Genomic DNA, 24,068 nt, shown 5'->3' with positions numbered 1-24,068 from the left:
GGACTGTCATGGCCCTGTGAAAACAGAACAGCACAAGTGTGGGCATGGTAGTTGCAGAGTCAGAATATTGAATGATTCACATGGGGGGTGCCCGGACAGAGTTTAAGATGTGTGGACATCCCTAGGTGTGAAGGGGGGAACTAGAACATTAAACTTTTAATGTTTATAAAAGTTGCCCCTAGGCCTTAGTGGCCCTAGGGAACTTTTAAAGTTTGGGGCCCTAGGGATTATTTTGGGGAGGAGGGCCACTCCACTTTTGGAGTGTGTGTTTCTCTCTCCTCTCTCTCTCTCTTCCCTTTTGGGAGTCGTGGGGGCTTGTGGGTGTACATGCGTGGAAAAGCACAGAAGAAGGAGGCGGCTGCTGTATGTGTGTGTTGCTGCTGTTTTCTTCTGCATATTCAGCCGTACTTCCCACGTGTGCAGTCGTACAGTGCTGCTGTAATCTGCTGCAAGCGCTGTTTCTCTGCTGGACTGTCTGCGCACAAGCTCTGTACAGGCTGTGCAGACAAGTACACAGCAAGTACAGTACTGTACGACTGCCGTACAGTGTACGGACAGTCAGGTACAGCAAGTACTGCTGCAGGCGGCGCAGGACAGGTGCTGGACAGAACTGAATACGCAGGTTCCGGCGAGTACAAGTGTGGACAGCAGGCTGCATTTGCAAGTACAACTCTTGGCACGTATCCCGAGGTAGTACAGACGGGTACGGGGCTGTATTTCAGCTCTGTACTTTCAAAGACAGCATAGAAGTGAACACAAGGAGGAGGGTACAGACAAGTACAAACACATGTGTGAAGCAGGGTTGTGGAAACAAGTGCCTGCAAGTACAGATTGGTACCGTTGCTTCCCCCAGTGCTGTTTCACGAGCTGAATTTGGTAAGCTCCGTTTCTGTTCATCTATCTCTCTTTCTACTGCTTGATGTCTGTTGCAGATATGAGTTATCTGGCCCCTTGTGAGAGGAGGGGTATGGCAGATTGACAAGGGTTGAGACAGAGTTTGGACAGCATATGTATGTATGAGCTGAGATGTTGTATCATGCACTTTAGTTATGCCAGATGTATGCTCATGGCTGCCCTGCTTAGTGGTCTTGGCTGATCAGAGGGAGGCACAGTGTGTTATTGTGGAACACAGATCTGTGTGCATAGATCCTCTGTGCTAAGAAGGTTTTGTGGGCCGTAAGATTGGACATACAGGTGTAAACTCTTGGCTGATTTTTGTTGTACTCAACCATTCATATTATTATAATTGAATAAAGAAATACCGCAAGGGGCGCCAAGCTTTGGGGCCAACAAGTGTCGCTTTGTTTTCAGATTTGGGCACTCTGGCTCCAATCTGTTTTGTTTTCACATCTAGACTACAAGTGGACGGGTGACTGCTAGTCTACCGCACTTTAGTTCCTATCAGAGGCCGGTTTCAAGGACCATCATCATCATACAAGGATATCGAGCATGCCGTTAGCCTGTAGAAGGCTCTGCAGATCTGCCGGGCATGGGAAAGTGGCTCTGTGCCTCTCCAAGATCTCCTCAAGCTGGGGTTGATGTCTGTGTTGCTGGCGAGGTCCAAGGAATCTCAGGCGCCAGGCTCGCTGTAGTGCCGAGAGAGAGAAAGAAAGAAAGAAAGATATATTAAGCCTCTACTAAAGACCCAATGGGCCTATGAGACCAAAGTGATACAATAATGTCCATGGCATATCTCATCATGGAATGGAAAATAAAACAGCAAGAAAACATAAATATAGCTCTCTCACTGGGGTCATACAAAACTGTCCATGGAAACTCGTCATGGAATACTAAGAACATTAAAACATGGGAGCAACATCAGCTCCGAGTAGATGGTATACCACTCTCCAAAATGTCAAGCATGGGGCTGACGAGTATGGCCGAGAGGTCTCCCTCAGCTATGTCGCGTGGAAAGGTAGCTCGATGGCGGTGGAGCATGTTCTGGATCTGGAGTTGATGAGGTGATCGTGGCCGACAGGGGGGGTCGAGGGCGTCAGGCATGCTGGAGTGCAGAGGCTCGGTCCGAGGTAACTCCTCTCGGGCGAGGTAGGTCCTGAGCAGCTCGTGGAGGGTCCACAAGATCCACTATGTCGCTGTCCTCCACCTCCTGGGTCCGGAAGAAACTCGTGATGGTTGGCTGCCGAGGGAGGGGGCGGGGTGGCTAGGGCCTGTGTCTCAAGAAGGTGTCCCTGTGTCTGCGGAGCTCAAGCAGGAACAGGCCCAGGCAACGCTGGTCTGGAAGTCAATGATCCTGGAGAGTGGACCGAATCCCCCACGAAATAGAAAGTGAAACCTCCCGCGGATCTCATAGTATATTGGGCAGCAACATATGTAATGCTCCTCGATCTCAACCTCTCTGTGGCATAGTCGGCAGATCCTCTCCTCTCTGGGTGTCCGTACGAGCTTCCCGGCACTGAAGATGCGCTCAGCTCTACTGGTCTCCACTCTGAGGCGGTGGGAAGAAACCCGTATCTAGCCAATCGCAATCTGCATGGCATGGGACATGTGAACACTCAATTAGCCCGGCTTCTGGATGAATCCATCCTCAATGAGTGAGGAAGTGGTCTCTGTAAAAGTGCATCTTCGTGGGGAGCTCCGGGGGCGTGATCCATGTGCAATGTGTGTAGAGGATAAGAAGATCTGACCAGATAACCCGATTGATATCCTCGTGAGATAGCCGGAAAAAAGGGGAGTCCAAACTGTACTGAAGGGGGGGTAGGCGGTCCATGCAGAGCCCATATAACGAGAACCAAGTGGAAACTAGTGCATACCATACTCCAAAGTGCCCCTCAAGTGCTAGTTGTCTAGAGGACTCCAGGGCAAGCCTTGGGTACCTGTGGGGATCCATGTGACTGATGCGATGGAGGTATGTGACTGTCTAGAAGAGTGCCTCCACTACCATCGGGGCTGCAGCAAACTGTGCGTGGATAATCTCTTGTGGGACTGATCGTTTGCTGCGGATCATACGGGAAAACATCATGGCCTGGGGCCTCTCAACTCGCTGCCAATCCTCATCGGATAAATCTGGCCCCCAAAAAGCTGCTCCATGGTGTGACAAGGGTGTCAAAAAGTCAGCCCTTCGTCCTGGGCTCCTGGAAATGTGCCTGGAAGCACTGCTGCTCAAGTAAGCTCAAGGCTCCATATCCCCGCGTCACTCTAGCATGTGCTGCGGGAAGCATGGTAAAGCGTGGGCCACTGAAAGTGACACCAACGTAGACATAGGATGAGACAATCTCCACAGGATCCCCTCTATATGTGAAGCTCAATCTGGATGTGACGGGGCGAGAGGTATTGAAAACCATTACCTTGGTTTTACCAAGGTTAACAAAGAGGTCCCGCTAAGTGCAAAAGTCATGTAAGGCATCCAACTGTCTCTGAAGCCCTTCGGCTGAGTCTGAGAGGAGGACGATGTCATCTGCATAAATTAGTATGGGGATCAATATGCCTGCCAGTGTGGGACCAACCACCCCTAATCCATCAATGACGCTCGAGATCTCATCAATGTAGAGGCCGAAAAGGGTGGGTGCTAGAGGGGAGCCCTGTTTCACCCCAATAGTGCTATAGATCTCCTGTGATGTACCTCCTGGGGCTCTCACTCCTCCAGTGACGGACTCATAGAGGGTGATGATGCTCCAAACCATGTCGGATGGGATTCCGATCTCCTATAGACAGTGTAAGAGGCGGGCTCAGGGTACAGTATCAAAAGCTTTGTGGAAATCCACAAAGCAGCAGTAGATCCTCTGGTGTCGTGCTCTACCCTCCTCAATGATGGCACGGAGGGTGAAGATGTGGTCAAGGGTAGAGTAGCTCCTCCGAAAACCAGCGTGTCCCCCCTGAGGCTCTGCATCCCTAGCTCTCTCCAAATGAATTGAGCTCCGCCTCTAACACTGATCCATAGAGTTTGGCCAATGTGTGGCCAATCATGATCGTCCTGTACTTATTAGGATCAAGTGGATCTCCGGCTTTGAGGATGGGGGTGATGGTGTTGGTGGACCAAGAGGGTGGAAATCCTTCACAAAGGGCTCTATTGAACATGTAGGCTAGTAGGAGCGCTAGGGTATCATGTGCATGCGAGATGTACTCGGCAGTGAGTCCCTCATGATCTTGGGCTTGCCCATTGCATAGTCTACGAATAACCTTGAGGACCATGCCCTTTGTGAAGAAGGTGGAGGTGGTGGGGCGGGGGTCTGGTGGTGGGGGTAGGGGTGGCTGATGGGGGATATGATAGAGGGAGCGTGCATAGGAGTGCCATGTGTCTGGGCAGGTGATAGGTGTGGGAGGGTGATGTTCTCGGAGTTTCCTCCATCATGCCTCTTTGCAGTTCGGCCCTAAGAAAAGCCAGTATAACTCGTCCTCTTTTCGAGCATAGAATTCCCGTTTCTTGCGTTGGATGAGCTGTTGAGAAATCCGTTGCGCTTGGCGCTTCGTGATTTGCCCAATGCGTACCTCATGCTTAAGACGGGAGCGTGTGGCGTCACATTCGTCATCATACCAACAGTTATGGGGCATGGAACCGCAAGGTGGCTTGGCGGTAGACCGCCACGTGCAGATGAAAGAAGCTGTGGCGGACGTGTGGAGTATGGTGGTGAGTTGTGTTGTGAGGGTGGATAGGGGGACAGTAGGTTCCACATCCTGGGGTTGGTGGTAGCTGTGGTTGGAGTAAACAAGGTCAAGCTCGTGATCAAAGAGGACCTGAGTGTAATGTGAGATGGGGGGGGTGGTGGAGGGATGGGTGGTGTTCAGGTAAGAGTGAAAGAGAGCTAGGCATGGTCAACTTCAAAAGGGGGTGGTGGAAAGGAGAAGTCGGGGATAAGGTGTGCCAAAGCCGGAGATCCCATAAGGTAGTCCATAGTGCTAATACCCCCTGAGCAAGGGAAGGAGACGACGGCGCCAAGGAGGGCCATCGGCACATCCCGTTATAGATAACGAGACCATGTGCAGCTCCCAGCTCTAAGAAATATCTCCCATACACTGTGACCTCACGGTCCTGTGATGATCCTTGCAGCCCTATGTCAGTGATGTCCAGAACCTGTAATCTGATAGGGTCGTCTAGATCGAGTAGTGGGACGTGCTGACTTCTCGCCCTGGCGACTTACAAATTATGACCGCTTCCAAGTTCACACTCACTGAAGTCCCAAGGCGGACAACACTCAATGTCCAAGACCTGATCCTCCCCTTTTACTCATAAATGGGCATCTCCCCATGTCCCTTCACTTGATTGGACCCCAATTCACTTACTTATTAAGAGAAAATTCGGGTTTTCTCTTCATGAAGATCTTTGGAGGCTAAAAACTCTGCTTTTGCACCATTTCTCTCCATTTCCAAGCTCTCCATAGCCATACCCAACTTGCTAGGGTGTTTTCCAAGCTTCCAAGAGTGTTTCCAAGTGCTAATCACTCTCCTACTCACTCCCAATGACTGAAATTCAGCAAAACAGCTCTTATTTTTGTTGTAATTTCTAGTCTTTTTGCTGAAAACCCTAATTTCAGCCTTCCTTTCTCAAGTTGAACCATATGGGAAGCTTTCCCAAGGTTCCCTTCATCCTCTTGAAGACTTTTGTCACGAAGAAAGGCGACAAATCAAAGATCTCAACACTCCAAGGACTTCCATCACGAAGACTTCCGCTGTCATCGACTCTACTTGCTATTGGTAAGCTTTTATGCTTATATATGGGAGCAAGTAGCAGGAGGGAGGAACCGGATTACAAGATCACATACCTTGTGTAGTGTTCTCTTGTCCTACGTGCTCTCTTGCAGATTGTTGCTACCATGTGTTGGTAGAACAATAGAGAGTAGATGGTAGGGAACATGGGCACTTGAGAGGGTAGTGTGGGTTGCAAGTCTACATCAACAACCACTTGTTTGCAATAATGTACTCATATGCATTGGTATGGAACTCTGGTCAGAAATGCCCATGACACTACGTACTTGATTCTCCCAAGATCAGTATATTTTATTTGAGGGAGCGGTCGGCCGTTCTGGCTCATTGTGTCTCTTGTCAATTCAGTAATTTACTTCTTGTATTTAAACAAGTGTCCATCAAATCTTATTGTATTTAAGTGTATTGATTAGCATTGTGTTCAACCATGTTACAGCATAGGTGGCACACCGGCGTGAGGCGATGGTGACTATTCATGAGGCCCGCAGAGCAGGCAAGTGGACTATCTACAGAGATGGTAGCGTCATTATCACTGAGAGCCGTCCCAAATAGGGACGCGGGGTCTATGAGACCAAACACCTGTGGTTGGCAGTATGGAACTACAATGGCATGCTGTGGTCGAATCCAGGAGGCTTGAGCGAGAATCTCACAAGCAAGGATGTCATTTTTTATACAGACACTCATCAGCACCCTGAGAGGGGCTTACCATACATAACTGGCTATGAGTGGGAGTCAGCTTTTCCTGGCGAGACCCGCACATTAGAAGGAGTACGTGGCTCTGGGGGGGGTAGCTGTCCTTTTGAGATCCCATATCCGACGGATTCTCAGCATCGTCCAGAAGGGCGAGGATGCACGATATCTTTGGGTGCGGCTACAGCTTAGCAGTGATAGAGTCATCCACATTGCTGTGTGTTATCTTGCACCACGCACTCCCCTTACGCCGCACAGCATGGCCAGTCACCGTACTTACCATTTCACGAGGATATCATGGAGTTCTCACAGTTGGGGGAAGTCCTCCTGCTCGGGGATTTCAACACTTTCAGTGGCCCACACTTTACCATGCTTCCCGCAGCACATGCTAGAGTGACGAGGGGATATCCAGCCTTGAGCTTACTTGAGCGGCGGTGCTTCCAGGCACATTTCCAGGAGCCCAGGACGAAGGGCTGGCTTTTTGACACCCTCGTCACACCAGCCTTGATGTATGGAGCAGCTTTCTGGGGGCCAAAATTATCCGATGAGGATTGGCAGCAAGTAGAGAGGCCCCAGGTCATGACGTTCTCCCGTTTAATCCGCAGCAAACCATCAGTCCCACACCAGATTATCCACGCAGAGTTTGCTGTAGCCCTAATGGTAGTGAAGGACTCTTCCAGACAGTCACGTACCTTCATCGCATCAGTCACATGGATCCCATAGGTACCCGAGTCTTGCCCTAGAGGCCTCCAGACAGCTAACACTTGAGGGGCACTCTGGAGTATGGTATGCACTAGTTTCCACTTGGTTCTCAGTATATGGGCTCTGCATGGACTGCCTACCCCCCCTTCAGTACAGTTTGGACTCCCCTTTTTTCCGATTCTCACGAGGATACCAACCGGGTTATCCGGTCAGATCTTCTTAGCCTCTACACACATTGCACATGGATCACACCCCCGGAGCTCCCCACCAAGATGCACTTTTACAGAGATCACTTCCTCACACTCATTGAGGATGGATTCATCCAGCAGCCGGGCTACTTGAGTGTTCACATGTCCCATGCCATGCGGATTGCGATTGGCCAGATACGGGTTTTTTCCCACTCCCTCAGAGTGGAGACAGGTAGAGCTGAGCGCATCTTCTGAGCCGGGAAGCTCGTACAGACACCCAGAGAGGAAAGTATCTGCCGACTATGCCACACAGAGGTTGAGACGGAGGAGCATTACATATGCCGCTGCCCAATATACTATTAGATCCTCGGGAGGTTTCACTTTCTATTTCGTGGGGGATTCGGTCCACTCTCCAAGATCATTGACTTCCAGGACCAGCATTGCCTGGGCCTTTTCCTGCTTGATCTCCGCAGACACAGGAACACCTTCTTGAGACAGTCCCTAGCCACCCAGACCCCTCCCTCAACAGCCAACCATCACCAGTTTCTTCCGAACCCAGGAGGTGGAGGACACCGACATAGTGGATCTTGTGGACCCTCCACGAGCTGCTCTGGACCTACCTTTCCCGAGAGGAGTTACCTCGGACTGAGGTTCTGCACTCCAGCGTGCCCGACGCCCTCGACCCCCCCCCCTGTCGGCCACGATCACCTCATCAGCCCATGCTTGACATTTTGAACAGTGGTATACCATCTACTCGGAGCTGATGTTGCTCCCATGTTTTTATGTTCTTAGTATTCCATGACGAGTTTCCATGGACAGTTTTGTATCACCCCAGTGAGATAGCTATATTTATGTTTTCATTCTGTTTTATTTTCCATTCCATGATGAGATATGCCATGGACATTATTGTACCACTTTGGTCTCATAGGCCCATTGGGTCTTTAGTAGACGCTTAATATATCTTTCTTTCTCTCTCTCTCTTCTCTCTCATATCCAGGAGTGGCTACCTCACTTACACTCACACCCGGAGATCATGCTCCGAGGTATTTTTGCCTCGCCATCGCCTATGTATCACATATTACACCCCCATTATGATACTGGTTGGAGCTAGACAGATCTGCATTGCATTCTTGTATACCCTACGCATATAGGTTTCATACTGAGCCTCTAGCAGTAGTGCTCCATCCATCACACCCCCCCACTAGCTGTGTACTTTCATAGTTTATTTCATGTTCATTTTGTCCATTGACAGTTGTACATTGATTTGTCTCATAGATCTAGTTCGGCCTCTAGTAGACGCTAATATAGCTTTCTTTCTTTCTTTCTTTCTTTTCTCTCTCTCTCTCTCTCTCTCTCTCTCTCTCTCTCTCTCTCTCTCACACACACACACACACATAGAGCTTTTGAGGCGTCCAGGCAGCTTGCACAGAGTGGAGATAGGAGATCATGGTATTCACAGATGATACAGTGGCTCACTCAGCATGGTCTTGACATAGATCACCTGCCACCTTTCCAGTATGATAGACATGCACCACACATCCAGCTCTCTCACAGTGAGAGGAACAGAGTCCTTCGGCAGGATTTGTGGCAGCGACGATACACTCAAGAGACTTGGATTACACCCAGTCAACCTCTACCGCCGAAGATGCTATACTTCAGAGATCAGTTTATGCGTATCTGAGCAGATGGATTGATACAGAGACCTGGATACATGCATGTGAACATGCCTCACAGTGCCCGAGTGGTGATTGGTGAGCTTAGAGTGTCATCACACCAGCTTGAGATTGAGGCAGGTAGGGCAGCACGGATCCCCAGAGCAGAGAGGATATGTAGACTATGCCAGGAGGAGGTTGAGAGTGAGGAACATTATGTATGCAGATGTAGAGCATATAGTGTCATTAGAGAGAGATACACCACCATTTCAGTGGACATCCCTCACTCCGCCAGATCATGGAGTCCGCAGACCAGCGCAGATTTGGCCAGTTCTTGCTAGAGACACAGCGCCAAAAAGAGAGACTACTACGGACTCATACCACAGGGAGAGGTGGGCGACAGCTCCAGCTTACTGATTTCTTCCAAAGATCTATCCTAGTGCCTACCTTGACACAGGAGGGGGTTACACTTCAGCGCGCTACGGACCTCCGAACCAGTTGGAGACCGATAGCACCAGGCTACCAAACTCCCAGACTACATCAGAGGGAGATCATAGAAATACGGGGGTGCAATGTGCATGATAGTTTCGAAGTAGTTTTGTAGTAAGACCTTGCAAGATAGTTTGAAGTAGTTTTGTGTTATGTGATGATCTTTTGTATTTGTCAAGATAGTTTCGAAGTCCTTTGTCTGCTAATGTATGTTTTGTAATACGTGAGTGATTTGTTGTTTTTTCATTTGTGTATTCATTGTTATATGCTTGGTTGAATAGGTTATTTGTTGAGATGGAGGACAATGTTGGATCCAGTGATACCTCCAATAGAGTCCAAATTTCAAATAGCAAGAAAAAAAAGGCACCTGGGATAGAGTGGCAATATGCAATTAACGTTGGTGATCGATTCATAGATTGGGAGTGTAAGCTATGCCATGCAGTAAAATCAGGTGGGACGCCTCGACTAAGAGAACACTTTTTAGGCGGACCGAAGAAAAAGTCATGTACCCACCCCTGTGCACCTATAGTGGCCAAACGCATAAGAGAAGAAATTCAAAAGAAAGATTCAAGAAAACATGACACTCCTACCGTTAATGTATCAAGGCAGCAAGAACACTGTTGGTCTAATCATCAAACTCCCGCTACATCGCCTACTTGTACCCCGAACGGCAATGTGCAACCAGAAGTAATCTACCCAGTGCATCTTCCTGCAAGCGAAACTTTGACGTAGGAAATATACCCATGCGTCAAACTTTTTTTAAAAATGAAGAGAAAGTTTCTCTGTTTCCTAAAAAAAAGGTTTCGTGAATGCTAGGTTGGCTTGTTACATATGTAGCATTATATGGTAGTGATGTGTGTGAACACACTTAGGACTGCCGGGACACTTTTTCCCTCACTAGGAGGTTTTTTCTCCTGTGCGTATGTACACCCTCTTATCTACTCATTTTGGGGTGTGTACTTATCTTTTATATCTGGCAGACATTTGTTTATGCTAATCTAGTGAGTTTGTGTGCTCTTAAGCTTCTCTGTCTCTGATGATTGAGCTACCCTCTTAGGAGAAGAAGTATACAGAGTTTTCGGGGTCCACCGCGATTCGGACGTGTTTTAGGCATTGCAAGGTTTTTGTAGACGTTCTAGAGAGTCGTCATTTTGGATTGGTTTTGCTCGATTTTGGTTGTTTGGGCTGCGTAGCGGCGGCAAAGATTTGGTGTGCAGCAGGAGCATATACAATGTCTTCAACAACATCGACCATCATCAGTAACACTCTATTCTCTACTCTGTGTTATTTTTCATACACTTTGCAGGTGAGTTGATCAGTTGGCAGCCATTCGGGGTTGCATTCAGTGAATACTCAGTACTTGCAGTGTGTTGAAAGATTTTGCATTTGGTAGATAGTCATGGTTGGCAGTAGTGATGTATTCAACATGTTGTCCTGAGAACAAACTTGATGGGACTAACGACCCATTGTGGTCCTATATGATGAGGCATGTACTGATTGCTAAAGACCTTTGGAATGTGGTTAATGGTAGTGAAACTCGTCTTGTTTCACATGTACCAGTGCAACAAGGTGTTGTTGCAGGTACATCTGAGTGGACGGGATCGCCCCCCCTTTGCAGATACATAGAGGGCAGGAAAGGATATGACACGAGAGCGACCCCCTCGTCATTAGATTCCCTGATGCCACTAGCAGACAGGCCTTCTTAGAAAGGGGGGCTGCCCTCAAGGGCACACAGGTGTACATGGGAGATGATCTCACTCCAGCACATGTCACCATTTGGCCACCCAATTGGTCCACCCGTGCTTTCTTATCATGTATGTACATTGGACTGGTGTCCATGGCAGTTGTTTATGCCGGGGGATTGATGCCACTCATGTGATACTGTAGACTTGGCTTTCCGTTGTGACTTGTGCCTCCGTGTACATTCCCGGAAATGCTTGGCGGATTGGTGTTCCATTGGGTCTGGTACCTCGTGTACTTGCATGGAGCACGTCTATTTTGGTATAGTCTCATGAACGGGGATTGTCCATACCAATGCTGCATTGCATCTTTATGTGCTTGCTTGCAATTGAAATTGCATGCTGTTTTCATGCTTGCTTGACCAATGTGTAGTTCCGGATAAGGGGACGCCCGCCCGTGAACCGTGCGTGTGAAACTGTCTACTGACATGGTTGTGTGGCATGTGAACAGGTGGTAAGTATTATCCAATCTAGGCTCAAAAGCCCTTAGGACTTAGCCAATATTTATAAGTGAGTGCGTTCCCTCTTCATTAAAGCTTGGGCGCCCAAAAGTCACTTATAAATTATGACCGCTTCCAAGTTCACACTCGCTGAAGTCCCGAGGCGGACAAGACTCAATGTCCAGGACCTGATCCTCCCCTTTTACTCATAAATGGGCATCTCCCCATGTCCCTTCACCTAATTGGACCCCAATTCACTTACTTATTAAGAGAAAATTCGGGTTTTCTCTTCATGAAGATTTTTGGAGGCTAAAAACTCTGTTTTTCCACCATTTCACTCCATTTCCAAGCTCTCCATAGCCATACCCAATTTGCTAGGGTGTTTTCCAAGCTTCTAAGAGTGTTTCCAAGTGCTAATCACTCTCCTACTCACTCCCAATGACTGAAATTCAGCAAAACAACTCTCATTTTTGCTGTAATTTCTGGTTTTTTTGCTGAAAACCCTAATTTCAGCCTTCCTTTCTCAAGTTGAACCATAGGGGAAGCTTTCCCAAGGTTCCCTTCATCCTCTTGAAGACTTTTGTCGCCAAGAAAGGCGACAAATCAAAGATCTCAACACTGCAAGGACTTCCATCGTGAAGACTTCCGCTGTCATCGACTCTACTTGCTATTGGTAAGCTTTTATGCTTAAATATGGGAGCAAGTAGCAGGAGGGATGAACCGGATTACAAGATCACATACCCTGTGTAGTGTTCTCTTGTCCTACGTGCTCTCTTGCAGATTGTTGCTACCATTTCTTGGTGGATGAAACCGGCCTCTGATAGAAACCAGAGTGCGGTAGACTAGCAGTCACCCGTCCACTTGTAGTCTAGATATGAAAACAGAAAAGATTGGGGCTAGAGCGCCCAAATCTGAAAACAAAGCGACACCTGTTGGCCCCAAAGCTTGGCGCCCCTTGCGGTATTTCTTTATTCAGTTCCAAAAGTATGAAAGGCTGAGTACAACCAAAAATCAGCCAAGAGATTACACCTGTATGTCCAATCTGATGGCCCACAATACCTCTTAGCACAGAGGATCAACGCACACAGATCTGTGTGTCAAAGCAACACACTGTGCCTCCCTCTGATCAGCCAAGACCACTAAGCAGGGCAGCCTTGAGCATACATCTGGCATAACTCAAGCACATGATTCAACATCTCAGCTCATACATACATGTACTGTTCAACCTCTGTCTCCACCCTTGTCAATCTGCCATACCCCTCCTCTCACAAGGGGCCAGATAGCTCAAATCTGCAACAGACATAAAGCAATAGAAAGAGAGATAGATGAACAGATGCGGAGCTTACCAAAATCAGCCCGTGTATCTGCACTGGAGGAAGTAACGGTACCAATCTGTACTTGCAGGCACTTGTTTCCACAACCCTGCTTCACACGTGTGTATGTACTTGTCTGTACCCTCCTCCTTGCATCCAACTCAGTGCTGTACCTATCTGTACAGTCCTGAAAAATAGCATTGTACCAGTCTGTACTGCCTCGGAATACGTGCCAGAAGCTGTCCTTGCATACGCCGCCTGCAGACAGCAGCCAGTACCTGTACACGCCTGTACCTGCGCAGCCAACCTGTACCAGATCTGTCCAGCGCCGCCAGCAGCAGTACTGTCCAACGCCTGTTTCTGTCCTGTCCGTACAGCTGTACCTGCAAACAGAATCTGCAGCAGCCTGTCTAGAACCTGTGCGCAGCCTGTCCAGCAGAGATACTCGCAGCAACTCCTGTGCGCAGCCAGCAACAAAGCGTGTACCTGCAGCAACCTGTCCGTACAGGGTTGTACGGCTGGTTTGCACAGAGAAAAACAACAGCAACACCTTCTTTCAGTCGACTCCTCCTCCCGCTTTTCCATGCATGAGAACTAGCATGTATGCTCCACGTTTCTCCAAAAGCTAGAGAGAGAGAGAGAGGAGAGAGAAGCACACACTCCAAAAGTGGAGTTGCCCCCTGTCCATAATAATCCTAGGGCCCCCCACTTTAATTATTATTAAAGTTCCCTAGGAGCCACTAAGGCCTAGGGGCAACTTTAATAAAACATTAAAATTCTAATGTTCTAGTTTTCCCCTTCACACCTAGGGATGTCCACACATCATTAACTCTGTCCGGGCACCCCCCATGTGAATCATTCAATATTCTGACTCAGCAACCACCATGCCCACACTTGTGCTGTTCCATTTTCACACGGCCATGACAGTGGAACAATAGACAGCAGATGGTAGGGAACATGGACACTTAAGAGGGTAGTGTGGGTTGCAAGTCTACATCGACAACCACTTGTTTGCAATACTGTATTCATATGCATTGGTATGGAAATCTGGTCAGAAATGCCCATGACACTATGTACTTGATTCTCCCAGGATCAATATACTTTATTTGAGGGAGGGGTCGGCCGTTCCGGCTCATTGTGTGTCTCTTGTCAATTCAGCAATTTACTTCTTATATTTGAAAAAGTGTCCATCAAATCTTAGTGTATTTAAGTATATTGATTAGCATTGTGTTCAACCAAGTTACATTGGTATATCAGAGCATACGGTTCTCTTTCACTTCTATCGTGAGAGACGATCACCGTAAACACTAGCTATCTCTACACTTAGAACATTATGGACAGCCATATAATGAATGTTGGAGATGCTAATACAAGAGGCAAAAACAATGAAATGCATGCCTCCAATGCTTTACAGGATGAGCAAACTCATGTGGTGCACAATAGGGAACATGAATATGTGGGACAGCCGTCCCGTGGCAAAGAGAAGATGCAGGAAGAAGAGTCCATAGTCTTGAGGGCTGAACTTACTCGTATGCAGACTCTTCTCCATGCACAACAAGAAGAATTGAATCTCTACCGCCGCGAGGATCCATTGGTACATGACCGTTTGAAGGCCAAGAAAGCTGAATCTTATATGGATCATGCAATGGCAATTATTGCTCAAGAGTTGCACATGCAACCGAGGGATGCAGCACGTGCATACATGGCTCGTACCGAGGATGCCTATGCAGAAAAGGCAACCATCCCACATGTCTTGGAACCCCCACAAGTGCCCAAACAAGAACTTATGTCTAAGAGGATGAATCTCCATGCTATGGGAGACGAACAATCAGTGACTTCACACCATGCAAGAATACCTTATGTAGCCCATGAAGGATACAATGTTTATGGCAATGGTCAAAATGTGGTGTCTGACATGAGGCAAAAGGTTTTGGATGAGTGCCATGCTCCTCCATATGCTGGTCATAGAGGCATAATGCCTACTACGCACATGATTGAGCGGTATTTCTTTTGGCCAGGTATGCGGAAGGACATAGAGGCACATGTATGTGCATGTTTCACCTGTCAAAAAGTCAAATTTGATAGGCAAAAGGCACCAAGTTTGCTTCAGCCATTGCCAAACGTTTTCCAAGGACCCAATGGGTCTATGAGACCAAAAGTGGTACAATAGTGTCCAGGTAATCTCATCATAGTACAAAAGAAAACAAGACTAGAGCTATGAGCTGGGAATGTCAAATCCGAGCCACATGATACAAAGTGGGATCATCATCATATAGCCTATGGAGCTAACCCCCCGGTAGGAGGAGGGGGCCATCAAGGATATCAAGCATGGGGGTAGCTTGTAGAAGGCCCTGCTCTGCAGATCCACGCCCTATGCCTCTCCAAGATCTCCTCGAGCTGAGGCTGATGTCTGTGTTGCTGGCGAGGTCTAGGGAGTCTGGGACATCGGGCTTGCTATAGTGCCATGGCCCGATCTAGAGTCACACCAAAGTGGGGTCAAGCGGGTGGTCGGGCACTCGAGAATGTGTAGCTCAATGAGGCCATCCGGTGTCCTCTCGCTGTTGGACCACCATACTGGTGCTGCTGCTGCTGCTGCTGCTTTGTTGCCTTGGTGCAAGAAGCTGGGGAGGAGAAGATAGTCCTCGGATGTGGATCATCCTCTCCGGCGCATAGAGCATCTGCACCAGGTGGTCTCTCTTTGCCACCAAGCCTTGTGGATCCTTCTTGTAGGCCATGGCAATGGCCCTCTCGCAGGTGGCTCCCACGTCCTTTGATCGGATTCCAAGCATGGCGTCCACTACGAGCTGCTTTGGGTACTCGCTTTGCTTTTGCTTCCCTTTATAGCGTACCCTTGGTATCAGTCCAGGTTCCAGCCTCCTGCACCGCAGCTCCACCATCCCCGACCCCAAGATTTGGTATCAAAGCTGTCCAGGCTCCACCCTCTTCTGCCTGAGCTCCACCTCTGTTCACAGCACACTGTCCCTGCCGTGCGCGCCATCTCCAACAGTTGTCCATGCTCGTCATTGTCCCAAGGGACCCTGCCGTTCGCGTCTTCCCTGCCCACTTCCACCTTGCCATTTTTTCCTCTCTTTTTTTTTTTTTTGTGTGTGTGTGGGGGGGGGGGGGGGGGGGCGCGAGGGGGGGGCGGGTATTGGGGCTGCGCAGGGCGGTGCTCCGCCAGCCCCAGCCATGCAAAGCCCATAGGGCCTTACCCAGGGAACCCCACTTTTCAGCCCCCTTCACAGAAGTTGCACCCACACCTCGGTCCGTGCCCGACCTTCAGCGCTCTCGCTCCTGCACCCTCTCCTCGTCCATCAATCTTCTGCATCGACCTTGATCTAATGCACCACTCACATCTGTTACTTCTTCGTCGGCCTCCCCCAGACATTTTCTATTAGATAATTTTCTTTGCTCTCTACATTCTGTTTTTTCAGTACACTCGCAGGTGTCTTCCTTCAGTGAGCTACTCGCAGCCTAAAGGTTGCATTCAGTGGGCACTCAATTTGCAATGTGTTGGACAAATAGACCTTGGTGTGGGACAGATAGCACTTGCTGTGTTGGACAAATTGCACTTGGCATGGGGCAGATAGCACTTGCTGTGTTGGACAAATAGCACTTGGTGTGGGACAGATTACTTTTTTGTCAGCAAAAATGGCTTGAAATGATGTATTTGGAATGCTTCATGCTGCTCAAGAAAAGTTGGATGGGACCAACTATCCACTGTGCTCATACATGATGAGGCATGTACTTGTTGCCAAAGGCTTTTGGAATGTGGTGATTGGACTTGAAGCACACCCTACCTCACCAGTACGCCAAGAGTATGCTACAAGTGCTTCGGAGGGTGATATTGCGTCTCCTTTGACAGCAAATCTTGCATCCCCTTCTACTACAGAGCAAGCTAGATGGGATGGTAAAGATGCCACTACACTGTTGGAAATAAGTGCACACTAGGTGTACTATTTCTCTAGTCTAGTTTCAGTTGAGTCTTTGTGTCTTGAGTCTAGTGCCATGTGGTACCTCTACATTTATCCCATAAGTGAGTCTACTCAATCTTGTACTTCTCACCTATAAATTGTAGGTGTCACATCAATAATCAATCAATCTTGTGTCTTGTCTACACTCATCTCAAGGTAACTCTTTGTCTTTCATTTGTGTTCTTGTTTCATTTCTAGTCTGCTCTTGCTTTCATATTTTCTACATGGTATCAGAGCCATGGTTTTAGGGTTTCCCTGTTTTTCCTCTGAGCTTTCGCCATTCTCTCCAAGCTGTCCCACTCAATTCAGCGCAGCCCGCTGGTGTTTGCTTGGTTCAATTCTCTCTCTCGTTTTGATCTGTTCGGTGCAAAGCCTCCATCGCCATGGACCTCAGGACACGGAAGGCACGCACTCTAACACATGGGCCTCTCTCTCTGGCATGCACCAACCTCTCTCTCTCTATCAAGCGATGGCGAATCAAGAAACCCCTACTACTGTCGGGACAGTGGTAGGAGGAGCTCCGACATCAGCGTTAGCGTCCTCACGGGCAGCTGCTGGCGCCTTTCTGGGCCGCATCTCAGAGACTTGGCAGCACACCGTCTCGCAGAGCCGGCCATGGCGGGAGCTCGTGGACCGCTCATCCTTCGCCAAGCCAGACTCTCTGGCCGAAGCAGGCAGCCGGATCCGCAAGCACAGCGCCCACTTCCGCCTCAATTATGCCCTTCTCTTTACTGCGGTACTCGCCTTAACCCTAATCTCTAATCCTGTCTCTCTTTTCCTGCTCTGTGGCCTCCTTGCAGCTTGGGTCTTCGCCTACCTCATCAGAACCACTCCCCTCATCCTCTTCAACAGAACTTTCAGTGAAAGGGAAGTCAATGTCGGATCTGTTCTCATCTCTGCTGCCATGTTAGGGTTTGCAATCATCTGCATCCATGCCACTCTCTTCTTCATCAACATGTGGGTTAGCTGTCCATTGGACCAGCCAGACCTGCAGCAGCAAATCTAAAGCAAAAATCAAGTATCTCTCTATCTTGTACGGGATTAGACACTGCCAAATATGGTAAGACCTTCCCATCTCTCTCATATTTGTCTATGCTTTCATGCTATCTACCACCATTGATCACCAATGATGTAGATCATGGGGTAATGTCATGTTTATTTGTCTACATGGACTTATCTTGTCCCTATCCAAGAGGCACCCCTGCATTACCCACTCTAGCAGGAGGATTGCCCTTGAGGAGGGATTATCTATCTAGGTCCATCTCTCTATCTATCTACAATCAATCAGTCTCTCTGTCTATGTGTCTATCCTGTGTGTCTATCCTGTCACATGTCTTTGACACTCTATCTATCAGTCTATATGCCTCTCTTTTGTGGATTAGCTACCCACATTCTCTTGGCATTTTCTCTCTCTGTCCCCATTTATCTTCTATATCTGTCAGACTCTCTGATGTCTATCTGACATTCTCTCTCTCTGTGGGACCACTCTACTGGCTGATTGTCTCTCTATCTGTCTGTCTATGATCCACTCTTGTCCCTACCCTTGTGGACCCATATGAGGATATCACTTGAGGAGGGGTGTTTGAGGATCTTTTGTCTCTCATGTCTCGTCTCTCAGTCTATCAGCCTTTATGTCTGTCTTCTAGTCTTGTCCATCTTGTCTTCTAGCTTGTCTCTCAATCCTTGTCTAGTCTCTCTGTCTTGGTCTTATCTTTTGTCATGTCATAGTCTTGTCTTTTTGTCTTCCTCCTAGTGTCCACTTAAGGAGGGTGTTGGAAATAAGTGCACACTAGGTGTACTATTTCTCTAGTCTAGTTTCAGTTGGGTCTTTGTGTCTTGAGTCTAGTGCCATGTGGTACCTCTACATTTATCCCATAAGTGAGTCTACTCAATCTTGTACTTCTCACCTATAAATTGTAGGTGTCACATCAATAATCAATCAATCTTGTGTCTTGTCTACACTCATCTCAAGGTAACTCTTTGTCTTTCATTTGTGTTCTTGTTTCATTTCTAGTCTGCTCTTGCTTTCATATTTTCTACATACACAGGCTGTAATAGCATTGTCTCTAAAGAGAAGCATAATTCCTCATATTCACTCATGTAAGACTACCACGGAGGCTTGGGATGCGCTTGCAGCCCTTTATCAAGTACACAATAACGCATCCATCGGCAGTTGAAGACAAAGCATACAAATGAGGGAGATTCGATGGAGGGTTTTTTCATGAAAATCAAAGAATTGAAGAAATAGCTTGCAAGTATGTGGTGTGTTGGGGTAAAGGCGTTATGCCCACCCTTATAGTGTGTACAAGCCCATAAGTTATAGTACATAGTACACTTAGTACTTTTAATGTACTAAGTGCACTATGTGTACTAGTGCAATATACATGTGTGATAGGGGAGTCACACACTCATGCTTTTCATGAGTTGACTTATCCCCACAACTCTCTCTCTCTCTCTCCCTTGCTTCTCTGTGTATGTCTCCCATGAATGAACTCTAATCTAAACCCTAATTTCTGGTTTCTCCACATCAACTGGTATCAGAGCAAGGTCTTCCCTCCCTCTTCCCTCTTCCTGCCTCTGTGTGAGCTGCTGGTCGTTTTTCTTCTGTGTGAGCCTATCAGAGTCGCAGCAGGCAGCCAGAAGCTTGCAAGAGAACAGAGGAGAAGAAGTCGAATACAGGACTGTCGACTTCAGGCTGGGCGAGCACGTGGCACAAGGCTAGGCGAAGCTAAGCGAAGTCAGCGCTTGGCGAAGACTAGCGCTGCTGGTGGAGATAGCGCTGGGCGTACAGGCGCTAGGCGTAAAGCCACAAAAATCGCAGCCAACTGAACGAAGCGATAGGCGAAAGCGCTGGCGTGAGACGTGCAAGTGGCGCTAGGCGAGTGAAGCGAAGGCAATAAGCGCTCAAGGCGAGCGAACTAAAGCGAACGCAAAGGAGCAATCAGGCGATGACGGAGGCTTCCACAGCGAGAAGCGAAGGCATCAACACAGAAGCGAAGGCATCAACTGGACGCCTTCATCCGTGTTCTTGGTTTTGATGCCAAGCGACAGGTCCAAGTCAGTGGCTTCCTCGTCCAGAGGCCTGCTTAATTGAGCTTTCACTCTGCAATTTTTTTTTGGAATCTCTAGAAGCTCCAACCAGCTGCAGTTCATCTGCACACATTTTCAGTAGCATCAGCATCAAGCATCAGCACCAAATTCGCCTGCAAATCAGAAAAATCAAAAATTTCAGAGGTATTTGCCTTCAATTTTTTGCGAATTTCTTATCAATTCAAGCAATTGAGCAGGTACAGGTGCCCAATTGCTCAATTTTTGAGCAAAATTGGCAAAATTGGGTGACATTGGTCACAATCAGGATAAATTTGCAGGAAATTGGTCAAATCAGGATCAATTTGCAGGAAATTGGATGTCGAAATTAGGGGCTTTTGATGTAAATGTGCAATTAAGCACTCATACATGCTGTATGATGTGAAAAATCGCACATTTGGGCAAAATTGCAGCAAATTGCAGCAAATTGCAGTGCAAATCAAGGGGCTTTTGTGCCGATTTGGTTGATTTGCATGCAGGCAATCGCATTTGATGCTGTGGATAATGTGTTGATGCCTTACAAGCACTCAATGTGCCTGTAAATCAAGGGGCTTTCATGTATTTGATGTATATGTGGCCAGGGGGAAGCATCGTGAACACTCTGGATGCCTTCATGTGCGTCAATGTACCATGCATGATCAGAAATTGATCTCAAATCAAGGGGCTTTTCAAGTTTGTATGCTTGTTGAGCTTGGCAAAGCAGCAGGCAAGACATTTATGCCTTGAATCCTCAGAAATCAGCTTGCAGTCAAGGGGCTTTTGCCCAATTTCTGTTCGGGACTGTTTTATGCAGTGTTCGTGACTGTAAAAATCTGATTTTCACTCATTTGGACAGCCAGGAGAGCATTTATTGCTACTGTACCTGCTGGTACAGATTTGGTACAGATTTGTACATGTTTTGGCATGGCTGTACACTGTTTTGAGTGATCAAAAGGTTCAAATTCAGCTGCTGAAATTGCCGGTACAGGTTTGGTACATCATTGGTGAGCACTTGGTACTGCTGTACAGTACTTTGGAAGGGCAAAAGAGCACATTTAAGGTGCTGTCCAAAATCTGCAGCAACCAGATTTTGGTGTTTTCATCACAAAAAGTGAGAGAAAAGTTGCATTCTTGCTTCCGCAGTGGGAGATAAAGCTTGGGAGAACATTTGTGAGCACTTTGTGTGTTTTGGGTGCAGTGTTTGCACATTTGCAGGGAGTCAGGCATTAAAGGTTGCATATTGCTATGGCAACCACAGGTGAGAGCTCTTCATTGCTTCACATCAAGAAGCTTGAAGGCTCGCATAACTATGATATTTGGCAAACCCAGTGCTACAATGTGTTGCTTCAGAAAAAGCAACATAAGCCTATCAAAGAAAGGGGTGTGATGCCCGCTTCTCTTACTGCTGAAGAGTGGGAAGATATGGATGAGCTGGCAAGATCTACTATCATGTTGTCTGTGTCAGACTCATTACTTTTCAGCATTCGTGAAGAGAAGACAGCTTGGGGAATGTGGCAGAGATTGCAGGACTTGTATGCCCAACAAAGTGCCTCAAGCAAAGTGTATTGGTTAAAGAAACTCATAGGTCTTCAGATGAAGGAAGGGGCTTCTATGACAGCCCATCTCAATGAGTTTAATGGTATTGTCAGCCAGGTCATCAATCAAAAGTTGGCGATGGACGATGAGTTCAAAGCCACCTTTTTGTTATGCACTTTGCCAGAGAGTTGGGACACATTTAGGACAGCCACTAGCAATTCGAATGCTATGCTGTCATATGCAGATGTTGAGGGTGCTCTTCTTCAAGAAGAGATGAACAGGAAAAACAACTCTGTTGGAAAGTCCAATGCAATGAATGCACGTGGGAGATCCCAGCAAAGGGGGAAAAGCCAAGAAAGGGGAAGGAGCAAGTCTCGCTCCAAAAAGGATTTGGAATGCCATTATTGTGGCAAAAAGGGACACATCAAAAAGCAATGCTACAAATGGAAAAATGATCAAAAGGAAAAGGGAAAAGGCAAAGACAAAGAGAAAGACGAAGCCAAAGATGTAAAGCCGAAGGGCAAAAGTGGAGTCAAGATCGAAGAAATCAATGTGTCACATGCAGGTGGCAGTGAGGATGAGGTCCTATTTACTTCTTCACTTGATGCCCATTCACTTCTTACAGGTGGTCATGGTATGCACTCATGGATCATTGATTCAGGTGCCTCCTTTCATGTCACAGGTTGCAGAGACTTGTTTGTCAGGTACACTGCTGGCAATGAAGGAGTGGTTTATTTGGGTGATAACCATGCATGCAAGATTCTTGGCAGAGGTGATGTAAGGCTTGTATTTTCAGATGGCTCACAGCTTATGCTCCATGATGTCAGGCATGTGCCTGAGATCAAGAAGAATCTGCTTTCTACTGGACAGCTTGATGATGCTGATTATGTTACCACATTTGGTAGTGGAAAGTGGAAGATTAGTAAGGGCTCACTGGTTGTTGCCAGAGGCTCTAAAGTGGACACTCTTTACTTTATGCATGCAGGTGTTTGTCACCATGCTAATGTAAATGCAACCGAGCTGCCGGAAATTTCTATGTGGCATAGCCGGTTGGGACACATGAGTGTCAAGGGAATGGAGCAATTGTCTCGTTTGGGTTACTTGCCTTCTTTAAAGTTTTCAAGTTTTCAGTTTTGTGAGCATTGTATTTATGGTAGGCAACTACAGTGCCCCCACAAGAAAGCTCTTGGTCAGAAAGATGCTCAGTTAGAGCTTGTGCATACAGATGTATGTGAGATGCCTCAGCTTTCTTTGGGAGGGGCAAAATATTTTGTGTCTTTTATAGATGATGCCACACGCAAGGTGTGGGTTTATCCTCTTCGTTTGAAGAGTGATACATTCTCAGTGTTCCAGAAGTTTGTTGCTCATGTTGAGAATCAAACTAGCAAAACACTGAAGGCTTTGCGTTCCGACAATGGTGGAGAGTATATGTCCAAACAGTTTCAGGACTTTTGTGATGCTAAAGGCATCAAGAGGGAGCTCTCTACTCCTTATGATCCTCCACAAAACGGAACAGCAGAGAGGATGAACAGGACCATACAGGAGAAGGTCCGTTCTATGTTGTCACATGCTGCATTACCTCATGGTTTTTGGGCTGAAGCTGTTATGACAGCCGTTCACCTTATAAACAGGTCACCTAACACGAGGCTTGGTGGGAAAGTGCCAGAGGAAGTATGGACAGGGAAGCCTCCGTCATACAAGCACTTGAGAGTGTTTGGTTGCGTTGCGTACGTGCACATACGCAGGGAAATGCGCACCAAACTTGATCCAAAGTCTCACAAATGCATATTCCTAGGATATGGTGACAAAGGTGAAATGGGGTATAGACTTTGGGATCCCATGAATAGAAAGATCATACGCAGCAATGATGTCATTTTTGATGAAACATGCATGTATAAGGAGCCTGCAAGGCAACAGGAGCCTGGCAGAGTCATCTTTGATGATGATGGACATCATGGACAACAACAAAGGGCTGTAAATCAGCCATTACAGCAGGAAAACCAGCCCTTAAATGGTGCTGAAAATGGTCCAAATGGACAGCCAGAGATGGCAGAAGATATCCCTATGGATATACCACAGTTGGAGGAGATACCGGGCATGATATTTCAGCCTTATGGCATGGAACAGGAGCCACCAATGGGTGATATGCAGGCTGGACAGCAACCTGCAAATGATGGTCATTGGGTACGGAGGTCCACTAGACCCTCCAGAGCCCCTGACAGGTTTGTTCCAGGGGTTGACTATTTGATGCTTACTGATTGTGGGGAGCCCTCATGTTACAAAGAGGCTTTACAGAGGGCAGACAAGGCTCTATGGGAGCGTGCCATGAAGTCAGAGATGGATTCTCTGCATAAAAATGGAACATGGAAGTTGGTGCCTTTGCCTGCAGGCAAGAAGGTTTTGCCATGCAAGTGGGTATACAGGCTCAAAGTTGCATCAGATGCTAAGCCAAGATACAAAGCCAGGTTAGTGGCTAAGGGCTTCAAGCAGGAATATGGTGTGGACTTTGATGAGATCTTCTCTCCAGTGGTCAAAATGACCACACTTAGAGCTGTGTTAGCTTTGGTTGCACATGATGATCTGGACTTGATTCAGATGGATGTGAAGACTGCTTTTCTTCA

General features: G+C 47.5%; 1 protein-coding gene across 5 annotated transcripts in view; it reads right to left on the bottom strand.

Moving 5' to 3' along the window:
• LOC147623352 (general transcription and DNA repair factor IIH subunit TFB1-1-like) overlaps positions 1-24,068 on the bottom strand; it is a 111,664-nt gene that overhangs the window by 70,483 nt on the left and 17,113 nt on the right. The window lies entirely within an intron of this gene.

The sequence above is a fragment of the Cibotium barometz genome, chromosome 27, assembly GCF_041138505.1.
Source record: "Cibotium barometz isolate CiBa-2024 chromosome 27, ASM4113850v1, whole genome shotgun sequence".
Taxonomy (NCBI): Eukaryota; Viridiplantae; Streptophyta; class Polypodiopsida; order Cyatheales; family Cibotiaceae; genus Cibotium; species Cibotium barometz.
The sequence above is the reverse complement of the archived record's forward strand: the minus strand, read 5'-3'. Positions and strand labels throughout refer to the sequence as shown.